The sequence below is a fragment of the Rhamphochromis longiceps genome, linkage group LG11, assembly GCF_057381845.1.
Source record: "Rhamphochromis longiceps isolate RC_006_pf linkage group LG11, R_longiceps_female_GT1.1, whole genome shotgun sequence".
Classification (NCBI taxonomy): Eukaryota; Metazoa; Chordata; class Actinopteri; order Cichliformes; family Cichlidae; genus Rhamphochromis; species Rhamphochromis longiceps.
The window spans coordinates 6,414,689-6,434,582 of NC_140567.1; the positions used below are offsets into that span (position 1 = coordinate 6,414,689).

The 19,894-nt window shown below is 38.7% G+C and overlaps 1 long non-coding RNA gene across 1 annotated transcript; it reads left to right on the plus strand.

Moving 5' to 3' along the window:
* Positions 1–9,763: 9,763 nt before the first annotated feature.
* On the plus strand, positions 9,764–17,038 carry LOC146658456 (uncharacterized). The gene is made up of 3 exons (XR_014913636.1): positions 9,764–10,728; positions 11,583–11,742; positions 14,575–17,038. It is a non-coding gene; the product is annotated as an uncharacterized LOC146658456 (long non-coding RNA).
* Positions 17,039–19,894: the final 2,856 nt, after the last annotated feature.

The window sequence follows — 19,894 nt, forward strand, 5'->3', positions numbered from 1 at the left end:
CGCTTTGCTTAAAGTGTCTAGTGACATTCTGATGGCAGCAGACTCTGGAGAGTATACTGTTCTGGTTATGTTGGATCTCAGCTCTGCTTTTGATACTGTTGATCACAGCATCATGATAAATAGGCTGAAGGACTTGTTTGGGATTACTGGCGTTGTTTTAAAATGGTTTATGTCATATCTATCTGAGAGATCCTTTACTGTCTGTATAAATCATGTGCTGTCGGAAACATCAGTTCTGTCTTCTGGGGTACCTCAAGGATCTGTTTTAGGTCCTATTCTCTTTTTGCTGTATATCCTCCCTCTAGGCCACATTATCAGATGTTACAATAACATTTCTTTCTCAATAACTTTCTTCATATCTATGCTGATGACATTCAGTTGTACTGTTCTTTCAAAGCTTCTGAGTTGTATAAATTGTCTTGTTTAAATAATTGTCTGTCAGAAATCAAACAATGGTTAAATGACAATTTCCTTCAGTTAAATGCAGATAAAACAGAAACTTTGATTATTGCACCTGATCACATGCTCTCAGAAATTAGGCAGCATATCAGTTTTTTAGAACCTTCATTTCAGTCGAGTCTCAGAAACTTAGGTGTTATATTTGACAGTTCGATGTCTCTTGAGAAACACTCTAAACAACTTGTCCGGAACTGTTTTTATCATCTAAGAAACATTTCTAAACTCAGGCTACTGGTGTCAAAGGCAGAACTTGAGATAATTATTCATGCTTTTATCTCTTCTCGTTTGGATTATTGTAACGGTCTTTTTACGTGTCTTAACAAATCAGCTCTGGATCGCCTTCAGTCTGTACAGAATGCAGCGGCAAGACTTTTAACTGGTACAAACAAGAGGTCACACATTACTCCAGTTTTGGCTTCTCTTCATTGGTTGCCTGTAAATTTTAGGGTTCATTTTAAAATTTTAGTTGTAACTTTTAGAGCTCTGCATGGTGAAGCTCCCCAGTATATCTCTGACCTGTTGAAACCTCATGCTTCATCCCAAGCACTTAGGTCTTCAGGTCAGAGGCTACTGGTGGTCCCATGTACTAGATTTAAAACACGTGGGGATCGGGCTTTTCAGGCACTGGCACCTAGGCTGTGGAACTCTCTGCCGTTGTCTTTACGCTGTCTAGACTCTATACTGACTCCTTTAAAAAGCAGCTGAAGACATTTTTATACAAACGGGCTTTTAACTAATTTAATTAATTTTAACTTGTATGTCTGATCTTACTGTAAAGCACTTTGTGATTTTTATCTGTGAAATGTGCTATATAAATAAATTTTACTTACTTTTTTTACTTAAGTCTATCTGGGTCAGATATGAACCAAGTTTAGGTGGAGTTTATTTTCGTTGTGCTGACTTTTTCGTACTGCGTGCTAGCTAGCATGACTGAGTTTCTATACAGCTGGGTGGTGCTATGTTACTGATGTTGAACTTTATTTTGTTCATAAGGTTAATTATTAGAGTTGCCAACCGCCCGTAAAAAACGGAATCGTCCCGTATTCAGAGAAATTATTACGTGTTACGTATTTAGGTGAAAAGGAACAGTTTGTCCCGGACTTCAGCTACAATGAAAAAGACACAAAGCTGGAGTTATTCTGTCTTTGCGCTGCACAGCTGCCTCTTCTTCTCTCATCCTCTCACCCTCCCTCTCCTGTTTCTACTTCAATCATGAAACTGATCAATGATCAGCTGATCGGCTTTTCCCTCTTGTTTATTTATCGTCCACTTTGCGCTAGAAAGAGGAAACCAGCGGATGTCGCGCTAAACAACAGCAGCACTTTTAAGCTTGATCAGCTGTTGTTAGAATTTATTTAATATTAGTTTCTAGTATCAGCTGATGTTTGCTGGAGCCACAGCTGTAAAGCTGCTGGTCATGATATCGGTTTGGTTATCTGGTGAGAGGGAAACATGAAGATGAAACCAGGAGATGTCCTTACTGAATCATCAGAGCTGTGATGGAGAAACAGGTTTACCTTTTAGTTAACATGAATGAGTTGAAGGGAAGTTATGGACTGTTTCTGAGAGACAAATAACACCAGGATCCTTTTCTATGTAGCTGACAGCTGGTAACTGTGCAGGGGCGGGTCTAGCAAAGTGTTGCCAGGGGTCCATGTAGGGCATTAAAAGGGAAAGGGGGGCACAAGGAAATACTTTCTTATTCTCATTTAAAATGTCTCACTTTTAAAAAAATAATTATCTGAGTCTTACAACAAACAATTGATAGATTGATACATATATACCATCAGAACAGTGTACATCACTGTCACAACAGTGTTTATTTTCATTCAAAGGCTTTATGATTTTTCCTATAATAGTGGGCCGGTCTCTAGTCAAAATGCCCGGGACGATTTTTTTGTCCCAGTCCAGCCCTGTATGCAGCTCATCTTCAGTCTGGTGTTGCCTACATCTTCCTATTCAGAAGGCAGAATTTCCAAGTTCTGAGTACAATCGAAAGCACCACGACTGCAGTTTTTGTGTTGGATGTAAAAAGCAGGCTAGGATAGAATCAGGCGTGGGATTTCTCTCGTGGAAATGTGCACATTATTTTTTCCTTTCTATTGGTAGGTGGCACAGTGCACTTGTGGCAAGTAAGGAAGCTAGAAGACTGGCAATCTTGATGGGTATCCATTTATGGAAGCAACACATTAACAAGAGAATTCTGAGTAAAATCAAAGTTACTTTCCCTAGTAACTAGTTACTCTGAAAGTAACGAGTAACTTGAAGTAACTGAGTTACTTTTAATAGAAGTAACTAGTAATGTAACTAAGTTACTAATTTAAAGTAACTTACCCAACACTGCTGTTCACTGAAGTGTGGGATCATGTTGAAAGAATGAGTGCAGAACAAAAGACAGCCAGCATCCAGAGAAGAGCTTGTAATGTCATTCAATGAGCCTAAAGTTATCAAAGTATTCCTGAAGAATACTTCAACAAATGACAAGAAAGCTTGTCTAAGAGAGTTCATGCTGTGTTGAAGAATAAATGTGCTCAAAGCAAGGGTTGACTTTCAAGCTTGTTAGAATTGCAATGAAATGTAGGGTGGCCCAAGACTTTTGCAAAGTCCAAAAGTTGTAAAGTAGATTACGATCCATAGTTTAAATAGTTTTGTGTGTAACATGGCAAGAAAATATACACATATATATATATATATGTGTGTGTATTATTATTTTTTTTTTCAGTTTCAAAAGGGCACAACAGTGTAGATGATAGTGATAATAGCAAACTGTTCCAAAGCTGGTAGGTAACACGATACTATTGGTAATAAGTCACAAGTTAATAGTTATTTACTGTTTAACAATGAAATGACATTCCTTAAAAACTTGTTAGTAACTCGTACATTTACACTTTGTGTTTTGCTGTATTCTAATGTACAGCATTGTGCAGAGACATGTGGTGGATGTGTCCTAGCAGGAAGTAGTAGGGAGGAACCCTGGTGTTGTGAAAAAGCCGTGCGTGACACTTCAGCGGCCTGATTCACAACACCAGCTGACCCTCCCCACCCATCAGTGCTGTAGTAGCTAATGGAAGCTAATCTTCAGTGACAGGACCAAGTCAAACTGTCAACCAGTATTTTTGAAGCTTTTTTGTTCATCACACTGTGGAGCCATTAAAACCATTTATTTGCATGAGAAGCTGGTTGACTGAGAATACTCACCTTTCCTCTCCACTCTTGCTATACAACTAACTGCAGCAGCAGCAGATGGTGATTAACTAACAAACACTGAAAGGAGAGCGGAGAGCACTTTGCACACAGTAAACAGTCTCCACCGGGGGGCACCTAACATCTTTCCTTCTTGCCCCCACACTTTGAGGACGATGATCTGATGCTGGCAGCTTGCACACACCACGACTTAACCTGGAGATAATGAGGCAGAAACAGGAACATTAATTTCATGCTGGAGGATTAGCTTTCAATGCAAATGTAGTGTTTGAGAATTAAAGTTGAATAAGCAGGTTGTGACCCAAGGACAGCCTTAAACATCACACAGGACTCAGCTACATAAACACATCTTTAGCCAAAAGTGTGTGACTGCAAAGTGAAATGCTAAGCAGGGTCCTTGGATGTAACAGTGCTCTATTTATTGCCTATTTTTAAAGTGCTTTGGAATTGAGGTTAGGGCCATGATGGAGCTGAGAATAACTTTGGTTTCACAGCGGCAAGCCTTAATCCACCTTGAAGCGGCCCGCTGTGTACCAAAGCTCAGAGTAATGTCACTGTAAAGTAGGTTTACAGGAAAATGATCTGCATGCAGGGCTTCAGTATAACAGGGCATGTTTGGAAAATCAGTTTCCTGGTATGTCTGTATGTTGGAATTGTTAACAGAATTGTGTACAGGCTTTGTGCAATTGTGCAATGGCCAGGTCCTAAAGAGTCATGACGTTTAAGAGCCAGGAGCAAAATAGAGTTAGAAAGAATTTGTCAGTCTATGAAATATGAAGATTGCCATCCAATTTGTGTCCTGATACTTTGGTATCAAAATCCAAAACATAAAAATATTACTGTTAATCAAAGTTCAGCCATTCGGGCATCAAAGGGAAAAACCTGAACTCCTGACCACTAAAATGTGGGTGTTTGGTGAGTCTGTCATGCTGTGCCAGGCTCTTTTGTTCCTCTTTTATAACTGTGTGCTTGATTCTTCTTATTTATGGCAGCAGCTAGTCAGATCTGGGATGTGTCATGTGCAGTATTTATATTTCTGTTATTAATGGGATGCCTTTAGTCAGCTCTCCCACAGAGCTCTGTTAAAAATCCAAATGCTTGCCATCTTAAACGGCACTTGGGCACTTTGGCAGTTACCCAAAATATTTCGCCCAAGTAGGCACTTCACCCCAATCTAACCCTTCTGGGACAGACAGGGACCCAGAGGCTTCATACTGTGGAAGGAAGTATCTGTCCTCATGATGGTGTTCACTCAATTAAACTGTGTGTCTTGTTTTATCTGTCAACTTGAGAGAATTTCTTGTTTAAAAAGTGCTCTGATTGTCTTGTTGCTACATTAACTGAAGTGTATCAGTTTATTGTGCTAACATAAACGTGAATTCTTAAAATCATTGTTTCCCCCTATACTGTCATTTAAACCTCTGGCTGTCCTAACAGACAGGTTGCCTTTATTCCTGGAGCGGACTAACATTTATAACAAGATGTGAGCTAAATGAAATCTTTACGGCACCTAAGACCTGATCAAAACCTCCACATTTCCTGGTACTATAAACTTTTACAAAATACTGTACCAAAGTTTTAAATTCACGCTCAAAGCGTCATTGTAAAAAATGTTTTGGTTATTACTTTAATTACGTGTTGGACATGCATTAAATAAACAAATATCAATTTTACAAATACTATGTGTTTCATTGTTTAGAAAATTTGTTTCTCTGTTTAGGAATAAATATCAAGTTTACTTTGTTATGATAATTATAGCTGTTCAGAAATGTCTGTTTTTGTATTCTAATTGTTATATATTTAAAAGGCAATAATTTGTTACTGTAATGCATGTAAAAAAAAAAGTCATAATAAAATAATGTGGCAAAATAATAACAAAGTATAGAACATGCTGTTGTATTATAATGTATTATATTAGCCTAGGTCACCATCAGTGTGTGGTAACTGTAGACCTGGGCACTGCATCTATATTGTATATTTATCCATATTGTAATTCTAATAGAACAATGTGATTTATTGAGGATGGTCAAATCTGATCTTTTCCTGGGCCACCCATGTTGGCATAAATCATATTTTGGTCTGGGGGTGGGGGCACCTAACTCCACCAGTTTGGGCCCTGCTGACTGGGGCTGACTACACTGGGCTGTTTGACGTAACAGATTTTCCTGGCAACCTGACTGTGTCGCCCCCTTTAGGCCAAACTCTGCACCCTCACAGCGGGCGACCTCACAGGATGAATTTGCACCCTGCTGTTCTGAGGTGCTGTGCTGGACAGCAGTCGAGAGGGACAGTTTACAATACCATGGGAGGTGTGCAGGAGGTGTTGTGAAACTGGGTTGTAAGTGTAGCCTCTGACCACTCCATTAATCACAGGTTTGTCCTTTTGCCTGACTAATCCAGGACGGGTCAGGCCTGCACTAATTCTTCCACAAGCGGCCATGTCACACTGAACATAATATCCCAGCATTTTTTCTAATCCCTTTTTATCAGGTCTGCTGGCCTTTCTGGTCAATCTAATTGTGACAAAGCACACATAAGGGCTTTTGTGCCAAAAGAAAGTTCTTTTAAGGTTTCAATTAAACGCCTCGGCCAGCCCAGCGGAAGCCTCTTGGCTCAACGCCAGTGTCCTTCAGACAAAGAATGTCACTGCGCATAATGGATAGAAACACTTGAGTGAGGAAGGAGGAAAAGAAGTGGAAAATGTGGGGGGATTTTTTTGTCTTTTCAGAGGGAAGGAACACAAAGATTTAAGTAACAATCAAAACTAGCCTGAGGGATTAGGAGCCGGAGAACGCTGTGTGTGTGTGCGTGTGGAAATAGAGGGGGAAGCTCAGTCACAGTTCAGTCACAAAACGCTATTGGAGGAAAAGCAGTTTAGATCTAGCATTTCAGTTTGAAGATTTTGGGCAATGACTTTTTTAAAAGCTTCCATTGATTTCTGTTTTGTTTTATGTTCCAGCAAGTCTGAAAACCTTTCATATTTTACCACAGCTCACAGGATCTTTCCTTTTCCTTTAAAACATCCAAGTGCATGACTCCAGAACTCTTTCGTTCTCTGACTGTCCAGAATGATTTTAAGCTTTACCACCCAACTCTCTCAGCAGCCTTTACATCACCAGTTCATTTGGACCGAGTCACACATACGACTGCACAGAGCTTGTGAAAAAGTGGATCGCAGTGCACTTTGTCAGAAAAGGCTCATATGTATTTGTCCGTACACATCAGTGTGTGTACAGTTGCAGAGACTTCAGTGCCAATGCTGTTAGTGTGTGTACAGAGGCAGAAAGTGAGGGTGGTGGAGGTTTCCCTGTAGTGAATGATCCAGTGTTAAACCAATACTTCGTTGTAATATTAGGAACTTCTAATATTTTGACATCTGCTAAGAATTGAAACAACAGATGCATTAAGAGAGCAGCAAACAGAGCTGCCACTCAGCCTCTTTTCTGGTTCCTCTCAAAGGTCACTTGCTCTAATGCAGTGGTTCCCAAACTTTTTTTGCAAGGCCCCCCTTTGTTTTACAAGAACACACACGCACTCACGCACAAACACATCCTCCAACCACACACACCATGTTTTGCTCCATTGCGGTTTATTTCACACCTCAAACATTTAGTAAACAATTAAGCAAATACAAGTAATCTGCAATAACTTACAGGTAGTAAGAAAATAAACTACTAACTCTTTTACGCTACGTCCACACCTACACGGGTATTTCTGAAAACGCAGCTGTTTCGTCCACACGTAAACGGCGTTTCGAATCACTGAAAACTGAGATTTTTTAAAACTCCTTTTATGTGTGGACGAGGAATACAGGGTTCATCACTCAACGTCAAAGGTATGTGTCTGTTTGCACGTCACGCTGCGCGCCACGTTATTCTTTACATGAGATGAATTGCAGAATGGCAGATAGAGACAAAATACTGTTACTGTTAATCTGATTATCTTCAGGTTTTACACGCTTACATATACACGCAGTTACTGTCCCTCCGTTTAGAAAGGCGTCACGATGTGATTATTTTACGTGTAGTTGTTTTTTTCCTGTGTAAATAATATTCAACATTGCTATCAATACATTTTTCAAAAAATGCCTCTCTGTGCAAAATGGGTTTAAAAACATAAACAGCTGTGGGATCCTGTTTGTCCGTGATTTAGACAGGGGCAACAAATCATGGCAGGATCAGCCTGATATTATTTGTATCCCACTGTAACTTTGCTGTATAAAGAGCTAACATCTCCAAAATGTCAGGAGTAGTTAGTCATTATAAGAAGTGTTTGTGAACTAAAAATCAAGAATGTGGGATACTGTTTGTCCGTGATTTGGAGAGCCCAGCGCATGCTCCCGACGAAGGAAAGACCAATTATGCAGGGGAGACCTACCTTGGCACTTGTGCAGGTGAAAACATATTTAGCTATGCTTCATCTCCTGCTCTGCGTTTGTCTGGGCGCAAGCTTGCTTTTTTGGGTTTTTTTTCCCTTCTCATATGTTTATCATTGCTTTATTTAATTCTTGAATATTAAATGTTCAGACCTTCTTAATCATTTTGACTTTCATGTCTTATTACGTTTTGCTGGGGGCTTGATGGTTAGAATGGGAACATTTCTTTAACAGTTTTCTTTACATATCTAATATGCAAAGTAAAGATATCTAAACAGCTTTAGTTTTATATATCTAATATTTTTTCTTCACATTATTTATTAAGCTTTTCTATCATGGCTTTTGTGGCAGCACACTATGCCTCCACCTGGTGTAAAATTTGCTAATCACTGGAGTCTTAAAAAAATGTCTGTTTATGACAACAATGCCAAGGTAATTTACTGGTTAAGACAGGTTAAGACCTTAAATATCTGAGCTATAACTCTAGTGATGAAACAATTAGAACCCCTGGAAATGGTGGGAAGGAAAAACTCCCCTTAAACAGGAAGAAACCGCCACCAGAACAAGGCTCACGACGGGTTGCCTTCTGCCACGATCTGTTGGGGGTGATGGGAGGAAGGACAGGACAAAGACACGTTATGTAAAAGAGCCAGAGACTACTGATAACTAATGATTAACTGCACGTGTATAGACACGTAGTGAATGAAGAAGAAACACTCAGTGCATCATGGGAAGCCCCAGCAGCCTAGGCCTATTGCAACGTACACCGTAAAAAAAAAAAAATCCTAAAAAAACGTAATATTCCGGCAGCTGATGCGCCAAAATAATACCAGAAAATAACAGAAAATAACTTTCCCATGAAAATACGGTTATTTTCAGTAATGACAAAACAGTTTGTTGCCCTAACTTTACATGGGATTTAGGGCAACAAACTGTATGGGATTTTGCCTTTTTCAAGTGCTTTTAAACATTAAATTAGGAACAATTTAATGTGATTAAACAATGAAATTACTAATAAACAAGGACAATGAATGCGGCAATATGAATAATAATACTTAAATGTACAGAAATATACAGTTAACAGTTGGTTTAAATAATAATGGATTGCATTCATATAGCGCTTTATGAGACCCTCAAAGCGCTTTACAATTCCACTTTATAATTCCCCTCTGGCCATCACCAGTAGGTGGTAGGTGAAGTGTCTTGCCCAAGGACACAACGACCGAGAGTGTCCGAGCCGGGGCTTGAACCGGCGAACTCCCAACTCTTGAACCACGCTCGCCCTAAATAGCAATAATTATTATTATTATTTGATGTAAAAAACGTTTATACAAATCATTTTATATATTTTTCCATAGCATTGAATTTAACAGTTCAATCTTTCAAATAACGGACAAATATTTATGAAATTATGATACATTTGTGAATCTATTTTAACAATCTAAATATGCATATGTACAGACTGATACATTTAAAAAACAAGAATATTATGTTTTATTACATTTACAGTGATTTTACGTTAATTTACATTTGAAATGTAAAATCACAGTCTATTTATGTGAATTTAATGATATTCTAGAAGAACAGTACAAAACTGTAAAATACACAGTAAAATACTTTTATATTACAATTTTTTTTACAGTGTATCTCTCTCTGTATCAAGCCTCAGCTGTCTGCCTGAGGTGGTCACTGACTGCACTGAGTACAGGACAAAACCCTCTTGGTGCCTCTCTTCTGCAAGGCTGGCAGTTCAGTGCCAGCCCACAATGCAATACTACTGACTGACATCCTACTAATAAATCTCCTAGTGGCTGTGTTATTTAAGCTCCCTCAGTCTGTCCACTGCTACAGCAGGTGTTTGCATACCACTTTGCAACCCAGCTCCTCCCTTTCTGCTGCACCTGACTTAATCAGAATAATTAAGGACAGTCCTGTTGTGTGCTGGGGTCTATCTGCTGCACTCTCTGCCTTATGCTTTCCATGGAAGGATGGGGGCAGGGGTCCCAGAATAGAAATAACAACCTGCCTTTGACAGATGGGTGGTCCTGACTGAACTTAAATTTAGGGAAAGATTTCCCATTGTCTAATAGGACAATTAAAGCTTTGGTTATTAAAAATACCGCGTAGGTTCATGTTATCATCAAAGTTGTTATTAAAGGTTTGGGCTTAACTCTTTCCCCTGTAAACACAAGACAACAGAGACAACAACTGTGTATCTTTAATAACGAGTTGTGACACCTTCGTATGTATTAGTTAAGATGTGGTTTGACAACCATCAGAACAGTTTGCAGGTTAGCTGCAAAGGCAGAAAGCACCCTCACTAACCCCAGTACCACTCAGTTGAGAAAAGAGCTTCAAGTGATACTTCTGATAGTCTTTGAAGAGGTAGAGTCCAAGCCTTCCCCACCTCCTTCCTTCTTCCCTCAGCTCCTGTAAGAGACGTCTATCCTTCATGCTGCTTTTAGACAGCTGTGCTTACGCTGCATTACGCAGAGCAGAGTGTGGGGAAGACAGAAGATGGAGAGGAGAAACAGAGAGTGCCTGCTGGATAAAAGCAAGCTTTTTGTTTCCTAATGGATCCTTGCCCATTTTATTCAGATCAGTCATGCAGGCAGTGGCTGACATTGGCATCATTGATTTAACATCATTCATTTCAGAAGGAGGAGGAGGAGGAGAACGAGGAGCTGAAGGTAGCTGACACTTGTGAGAAATGAGGAGAGCAGCAGGAATTCTGCATTAACCCAGTCATTCATTAAGTCGCATTCTTTTTTATAAATATGTCAGTTTAAAGCATAACCAGAATCTTTTGATTCCAGCGTACCGCCATTAAAGGCCTGTTCATTGCTCAAGCAGATGTTTTCCTATTTTAAGATTTAACTGTGAATCAAATCCATTATTCAACTTTAGTGACAGGATGAGAGTGTAGAAACAAAACAGTTTCTCAGCTATGAATTCAAAAAATTACCAGAAAAAAAACACAAAAGGAATTTACAAACAAGCTCGTTCACCCTCATCACGGCCGACTGAATGACAGTGAGAAATCTGTAATCTGGTTTGTGAGAAGACAGAGAGGCTAGGCGATCGGCACGCAGCCAGACTGAGTCCGGTATTTTCAGCCTCAGAATAAACTCCAGTCTTATCACAGGCGGAGCAGCTGGCTGCCGAGCAGGACAGGTGACGGAGACAGATACTGACAGCAGCCCGACCTGCCAATCTAACGTCTTTCCAGATTCCCAGAGCGAGGAGGGAAACGTGGAGGTGAACTCCACTGCTGCTTGAAAGGAGCTGCACAGTTAAAGTTGCAGTCTTCTCATGAGTCACAGAAAAATGTAGCTGATCTACAGATTGAGCTGCATTTACAGCTTAGGAAATGCAAAATGTGACTTCCTGACATGCGTCATCTAATAGGATCGAGGAATTTGGAACAATCCCCGGGCTGAGTGACTGGTACCGCATGTTCAAAATGTAGTGACAGAGCCTGATCTCAGAGGAAATTCCTTTTGATACTCACCAAAAATATGTTTTTGTCACTATGATGTTGTAGAGTTTGACACCAGAGGGCTGTTTCCACATCTTCATCTGCTGAAGAAGGGAACATTCCTCTGTGCTCACCTCAACTCCGAGCTTGACACGTGGATCTGCAAGCAGGATTTTGTGACATCGCAGCTAATTTTACAACATTCATGCTCCAGAATTTGGGGAAGGTAATTCAGCTTTTATTCACAAATGTATCTGCAGGGACTCTTGGGGAAAAAAAAACCCCAGGCATTAAGCAAAACTTTATATTGTTTTTTAGCCTCTCCCAGTGGATGTGTCTGTTTCCTGGCGGTTCATTTTCAGCATCCTTATCTAGTCTTTTCTGTTCATTTAAACTATGTTTCAGTGCTGCAGATCATCAGCACAAAGGAGCTCTTAACATTGATGTGGGAAACACCTGGAAAGAGCATTAATGTAAATGCTCTGAAAAACACGAACTGAACTTTTTGATATTTGTTTTTCCTCGAGTCAGAATCAGTTTTCAAGGTCAGAAAGGTTTCATTACTTTATGTTTAACTAATTAGAAAAAAGTGACCATTTAAAACCATAAAGAATTAAACTCTGAATGTTGCACTTAAGGCATCACAAAGACTACACAAAGCATAAACACACACTCTTGATAATTCCATCAAAACTGCCACTCACACGACAAACGTGACAACCTAATGCAGTGACTGGAATTAGAAGAGGTGAATCCCCATAGAGGGGTAACTTGTGTTTGCATCCACCTGTCAGCTTTGTTTAAAACAGTCAGTTAAACATAAGAAAGCTGTTTTATGGAGCAGAATTAGCTATACATGCTAAAATTTAAGCAGCTGTTTGGTTTTAATACTTACCTAACCCTTCATTTTCTCTCCAAAGTAAATGTGGCAGTATCGCCAGGTCATATCAGGACAGTGGCAGAGCTTCAGGAAGATTCATTAACACCTATCAACAGCAAACTGTCTCTTTCTGTGCTCGTAGATCTGGTCTAAACTTGAACTGCAAATGCAAATGAAACATAGGAATGAAATTTCCGATGTTTTTCCCATCCCCCAGTAGTTTTCTTTGACTTTGCATAAAAATCTGGACTTTCTTGTCAAAGAAGGCAACTTTTAGTGCTTAATTAGTTCATAAAATCTTGCAATGTGTGCCAGCCCTGAAGCAGGGTCCCCACGGCAGACCAACAACAGTCTGCTCATTAGAGAAAGCCATTGGTCTGTGTCTGTTGCTCTGCATGGGCTGCTATCAAAGTCTCTGTGGTTTAGAGGATGCTACAGGAACAAACATGCTCAAATGTAGGTACATGTGCACAGCACTCTGAAAACTCTGAGATTTTTTTCTTTGTGCCTACAAATCCCAAGAAAAGAACCAAAACCAACTAACAAATATGTCTTTTTCCATTTTGTGCCAGAGAGCTCACAAAAACATGTCAAATCTTTAGTTTTTAAATTTGTACACCACATTATATTTATATTAATGCCTTTTAATGAATGAATGAATGTCTTTATTCGAGCAACCAAATAATAAAGTTATTGTAATGTACAATTACACACACACACACAAAAAAAAAACAAGTTTAGCTCGAAAAGGAGTGGGATGAAGACAAGCTTTTTAACTCCCACCCCTGCAATCTTATCTGAGTTTTAAATTTTGTAGTTGCGCAGTACATTTACCATCTCTAAAAAAATTAATTTAACTGATGTGGATATCATACTGATTGTTCTGTCAGTTCAAGTGTAATTTACAGAGCTACACTGGAGGAGGACACTATTTTGGTTTAAGTTAGGAAAATAGCTCAGCAACAGGGCTGTTTCTATGCAGCATAGCACAAAGAGATTAAGATAATGCAAAAGACCTGGAATATTTTACTATTTTAACACTGGAAACAAAATAAAAATGGAATTATACTGGATAATAAGATGTGAAATATATATGCTTCAACAGAATTAATTATATAAGATGAAATGCAAACAGTTCCAAATTCTGCAAATTATAAGCATACTGTGGACTTAAATAAATATAGTGTTCTAAAATGTTTACATATATATTTATTATTATTATTTAGGGCGATCGCGGCTCAAGAGTTGGCAGTTCGCCTTGTAATCAGAAGGTTGCCGGTTCAAGCCCTGGATTGGACACTCTAGGTCGTTGTGTCCTTGGGCAAGACACTTCACCTGCTATCTACTGGTGATGGCCAGAGGGGAATTATAAAGTGGAATTGTAAAGCGCTTTCAGGGTCTCATAAAGCGCTATATGAATGCAATCCATTATTATTTAAACCAACTGTTAACTGTATATTTCTGTACATTTAAGTATTATTATTCATATTGCCACATTCATTGACCTTGTTTATAGGTAATTTCATTGTTTAATCACATTAAATTGTTCCTAATTTAATGTTTAAAAGCACTTGAAAAAGGCAAAATTCCATGTAAAGTTAGGGCAACAAACTGTATTGTCATTACTGAAAATAACCGTATTTTCATGCAAGTTATTTTCTGTTATTTTATGGTATTATTTTGGCGCCTGAGCTGTTACTGTTTTTTTAGGATTTTTTTTTACGGTGTAGCTGACTGTAAACGGCAGTATTAGCTTTATTTAACTGGAAAAATCTGGTATGTTGTTATCTTTTCTTGAGCTTTGCTGCTTTAATGTTTTGACATGTCACCTATATTAGTGCCTTTTTGGTAGGATCAGCAACCTTTAATCTAAACCCTGCTGCATCCTGTTTAATGAAATTAATTTTAAAGCATCTTATGGGTGTGGAAATGGAACCGGACTTTGTATTTATATACTGCTCTAGTCTTAGCGTCCACTTAAAAGTCTGTAGGCTGTACAGAACTTTACTGCACATCCTGATTTAGAATCACCAGTTAGCCTAATGTGGATGTCTTTGGGATGTGGGAGGAAGCTGGACTACCTGAGGGACTCCCACCTTTTGCCTTAAGAGGACAGCGCTAACCAGTGTTTACTGTCACTCTCATCCCTCTCCCTGCTGTTTTTCTTTTCCTTTTTAGGAACCGTGTGTCAGCACTCTGACAGAGAACACCAACTATACCGCCATCTGTGCCTGCAAGTAAGAGGCACAATGCAACAAAGTGGTGTGTCACGGTGTCGCAAGGAGAGGCCATGGAGCCACTGATAATTTCATGATGGGGGAGCTATTGTGTTGAAGCTGCAGAGAGGGGGAGAAAAGAGAGAGGGACTCTGGGCTGGACACTTCGCAGGCGTGGCACCACAGCAGCAGCAGCAGAGGCTCTGAAGCAGCTGGCATCCACAATTAGAAAGACGGGAACAGAAAGAGACAGGAAGGAAGCTATGAGACAGAGGTGAAGAAAGGGAGGGTGAGGGAAGGTTAGGAGGGATAGAAAGGAATGGAAGACAAGCACTCTTGTCACACACACATGTGAGAAATGTTCACATCTGGTTCTCTCCTCTCTGTGTACAGAGCACCAAATTGAGTTGTCATCTGCAAGAGCCTGTGGTAGCGAATCACAGATTAAATTGTTGCTTTCCCTAATTAGCTCCAGTGTGAACTCTAAGGCCCAGCATCCCAGAATGTGTGTCACTTTTATAATCCTTCCCGCAGAGCAATTTAAAATGGGAGGTAACTACCTTTAGGCTGCACCGTGGCTGGAGTCATTTCCAGGCCACATTAAATGATAAGATCTGTAATAAGGCTGAAATATAGCTTAGCTGATTGAGCCAGGTGAAGGAGACAGCTTTTGTCATATTAATCCTAATGTGAAAATGATGGAAGAAAAATGAAGTCAGGGATGAAAATGATTAATCGTGCAAGGAGCTGGATGTGCCAGTTGTGTAACAAAAAAGAGAAAGGAAAAGAAAAAAAAAATACATTCAAGCATTTAAGCAATTATGTAATTTGTTCCATGCTTCGAAGAGTGCAAATGCAAATTGAATACAGTGACTCACAGCCACGAAGCAGGTGCAGACGAGCAGAGGCAGGATTATCTGATTGAATCCAACCCAGAACTCAAAACTAATTAAAACATTCTCAGACACAAGAGCATTATCTCCTGGTCTTTATGAGCAAGTTTGTTGTGTGTTTAGTGTCGATTTTTCAAGCAAAGGAAGAACTTTCAGGGATAAGAGTGAAAGTGTGGGATTATTCGGAGGAGAGAAAAGGTTGCTATGGCGTTCCTCAAGAGCTGTGCAGACAGTTTGCTTTATCCCTCTAGTTAACTGAGTAGGATGTCTGCCAAACTCCCCAGGGATCTGTGTGTGTGAGAGAGAAAGAAAACAGAGCTAGAGGAAGGAGAGTAGTTCCAGTGGGGCATGATTTGCTGAATGGACTGACAGGCAGACTTTATGAAAGTGGTCTGTCACAGCGGACACACAGCTACGCCAGAGGAGCGCTTGACGTGAAGCTCAGCCGGCTGGCAGAAACCATTTTCGTAGTATACATGTTAGAACTGACCAACACTGCATTATGTAGCTCACACTGTGTAAAGAACCAGAGCCTATTCATCATATTTTGTCACTGTAGACATCAGTGTGTGTTGACAGAAGAGAATTTAACTGGATTTATGTCTGCCAGCAGGTACAAGTAATAAACTACTCCACCACAAGTGAAAGTAGCAGAATATATCAAAATTCTAAAAAGTAAAAGACGTCAGCGTGCAGTAAGGCAGTTGATGTCTGGTTTAATGCTTTTGGAGCAAGGCAAAACCGACTTGCTCCAAAAACACTGGAGCAAGTAGATTATAATATGTGTGCCTGTGAATCATTACAAATAGAACATGCGATAAAAAGTTGTTTTAATGTGAGAAAATATTATTTAAAAAATAAAAATAATAAAAATACAAGGTTATTATTTATCTTTATTCTTTAAAGATGCTTTGCTGGACATAAATTAGTCAGCACTTAGTATGGCCATCATACACCCCAACCACCTCCTACTGACTGTGATGAACTTTATGAATATGTTGCTTCATTCATTCATGAAAAAAATTCTCCAAAAACCCATTTAGTTAGTAATTACATTTCTTATCACAGAGTAATTGAAAAACAGTTTATCCATATATGAAAATAAATGAGCACCCACTCATTTTTATAGACATGTTAGGAAATAATGGTCCTTTGTTACTGTGTCACTATGTCTTTTTTGTATATATATAAAACACAATTTATAAGACCTTAGCATAAAAATAAGAGACTCTAATTAAAATAACTGCCTTTGTATCATCGTCTTTGGAAAAATATGGATAATTCCGAATGTTAGAGTCGCCTTTAAAATAGCTGCCTTGATGCATTTCAGCTGAATCATGGAAGTTTCCAGGACGAGGAGTCGTCCTGCTGCCACCTCACACTATCAGCCACAGTGGCCTCCTAATCAGCAGTGGAACCAGCCCGACTGAACAAACAGGCAGTTTTATACAGAGGAGGCATGCAGAGTGTGACCTTGACCTGACTGCCAACCAGAGTAACCAGTGGAAACCACAAAAAAGCAAATGCTTTTCATTGATTTATGGAGCTATACTTGTTAAATGTAATTTATTTTATTCAATTAAAATACAAAATATATATATATATATATATAAAAATAAAATATAATAAAAATATTATTATTCAATTTGGACCCATGATTAGGTGCAATTAAATTCCGACATGGGTGGAACAGCATTGTTTTTTTCTTTTCTCACACAGAGTTTGGTTACAAGGTGTCACTGCAACTATTACATCTGAAAAGGAGAAACTTGAAGTATAAATTTATTGCAATCAACTGAGTGCAATCAAAGCCAAATGAAAGTGACCTTCATGTTCACACGGCTGAAGCAAACAGGCAGTAAACAGACTCATTTGCAGTAATTCCTACCTCTCAGCTGATTTCAGGTAGTGTGGAAAAGCTTCTGCTCTCCAAATAAAGGCTGACGGCCGGCCTGTGGGAGGAAAGCAAATGTCAGAGTAATTAATTTGTTTTCCTTTAAGAATAATAATAGAGGGCCAGTGGTGTGTGTTAAACAGGCTGGACTGGGACTCCTCACACATATAGAATCTTTGTATTAATTAACTGTAATAAATCACATAAGCATGGTCAGCGACTGCACACAGGCATATGATGCATGTGCTTTGCATCTGTGTGTACATATACATGCACCTCCCTGTTGACCATGTCTGTCCCAAGCAGCGCTGCGGCGCTGAGGTCCGTTTTGTGTTGATAGCAGTCTCGTTAATCATGCACACGCACAGCCTGCAGCTCCATACCTATGATTATCAGCATCAATTGGCTCAGAGAAAAAGCAACTGCCGTCTTTGGACCAATGGAGGCAGAGGTTGTTGGGGTGTAACAGAGTGGATGGTTATTGATTTAAGTGTGAGAGGAGACTAAATGGAATCTGAATATTTTTCCTCAGAGATGAGACAGTTATTGGTGGTGCTGGGTGTGTCAGCAAGACACAGTCCCCAAAAGGATGGATTCAGTTTTGCACTCAGGATATAATAACTTCATATTAATTAAGAGTCTATAATAATTAAACAGCTTGATCACAAAATTCCCTGCAAATATGTTTTTGTACTCTTATTCAATTCTGTTGATTTTATTGTATGCATTAGATTCTAAACCAGTCTTGCAAAAGCGGTAAAACATCACTTTGATTACACTGAAAAGTTCCAAAATAATACACCTCATCTGGTTGTTTTTTTTGTTTGAATTAATTATTATTATAATTTTTAATATAACAAAAGTTGTGCTGTCATAGCAGATTACAAAGGGCTAAAATATATTTACCACAACATGGAATTAAAGATGGTAAAAAATAGCATCAATTCAATTCAATTCAACCTTATTTATACAGCGCAAAATCACAACAGCAGTCGCCTCAAGGTGCTTAATAATGTAAGGTAGACCCTACAATAAAAAATATTGTGTAAAAAATTTGAATTTTTCCACGATTTCTTCATAACAGGTATCTGAAAGGTGATTACCTGCTTCTGTGACAGGGTGCAGCTGCAGACTGTCATGATATCAAATTTCCACAGCATGATTATTGCATTCAAAATGACTCACAATAATGATTTCCTTAAAATGGCAGTAGAAAATGTAATTACTATATATACACTTATACTGTGTAAAACTCATCTTTAATATGTGTTTGTCAATTTTTTGGCAAATGAATTTACTCAGAACTGTACGGAGGTGGAAAAAGACAATAACTGTGCAAAAGCTATAGAATAATTACATAACTATTTACAATTTTATCAAGTATTAATATTTCATTTTTAACAACAAACTAATCTGAAAATGTTGCTTGGAAGGAAGAAGCGTCTAAATAGAATTTTAAATTTTAAGCTTCACATTATGAAGTGAAAAGACTGTATGGTGGATAATCTTTACATTATGGAGCTACTAAAATATAAATTCTTATGTTAAATGATAAATACGATTCACTTTTTCATGCTTACATCATGTCATGTTGTACTGGATGCCACTGATGCAGGGATTTATTTCTTTTTTATCTTTATTGTGTTTTATGCATATTCTGTTTATGTCATTCAAAATCCTATGCAACAGAGTTATTCATTCAGGGTGAATAATAATAATGAACTATAACAATAACAATAAATAACAAAAGTCATTAATGTAGTTTATCGTTGTTTGTAAGCACATTAAAAAGTGACTGTTTGCTATTATTCTTGTGTATGTTTGGAAATAGGCTGCAATCACAAAAATCGATTACCAGCATTAACAAAATGGATATATTGGATATATTATGCAAATAACATTCATATACATAATCACCTATTAGGCTTACATACATTGCGCTTTAATTAATTCGGCTTACAAATGCATGAATGAGGCCCATTTTGCTCGTTGTCAGCTCAAAGGCATATGCAGATCATCTGACTGATCACACAAACTGATATTAGTATTTGTAAAAAAAAAAAAAAAAAAAGAAGAAGAAGAAGAAGAACCAAGAAGCTGTTTAAACCATTTATAATTATCAACAACTCTTAAATCCATGGTTAGGTTAATGCATCCATGTGGATAATGTTGCTTTTATCTGACTTTGCTAACAGTGTTGTTTGTATTTTAGGCAAACCGAGCCTTTAATTCCTGTAAAGCCTGAACTGTATCAGTCAGTGAAATATAATGAGGCGTCATATGGCGCACTCAGGGGTGCGTTATGTTCACATGTATCTCTGTTACCATCGGAGTGAATGCTGTACTTTGTGCTACAATAGTCCCTCACCTCCTCTACAAAAAAACCAGGATATGGAATCAGGGCAGCCTAAAAAAGAGATGGGAATAGAAAAGATGAGCACAGAGGCTCCAGGGTCTGGTCAAAATTACCTCGGTCTGCTCCTCAAATGAAAGCA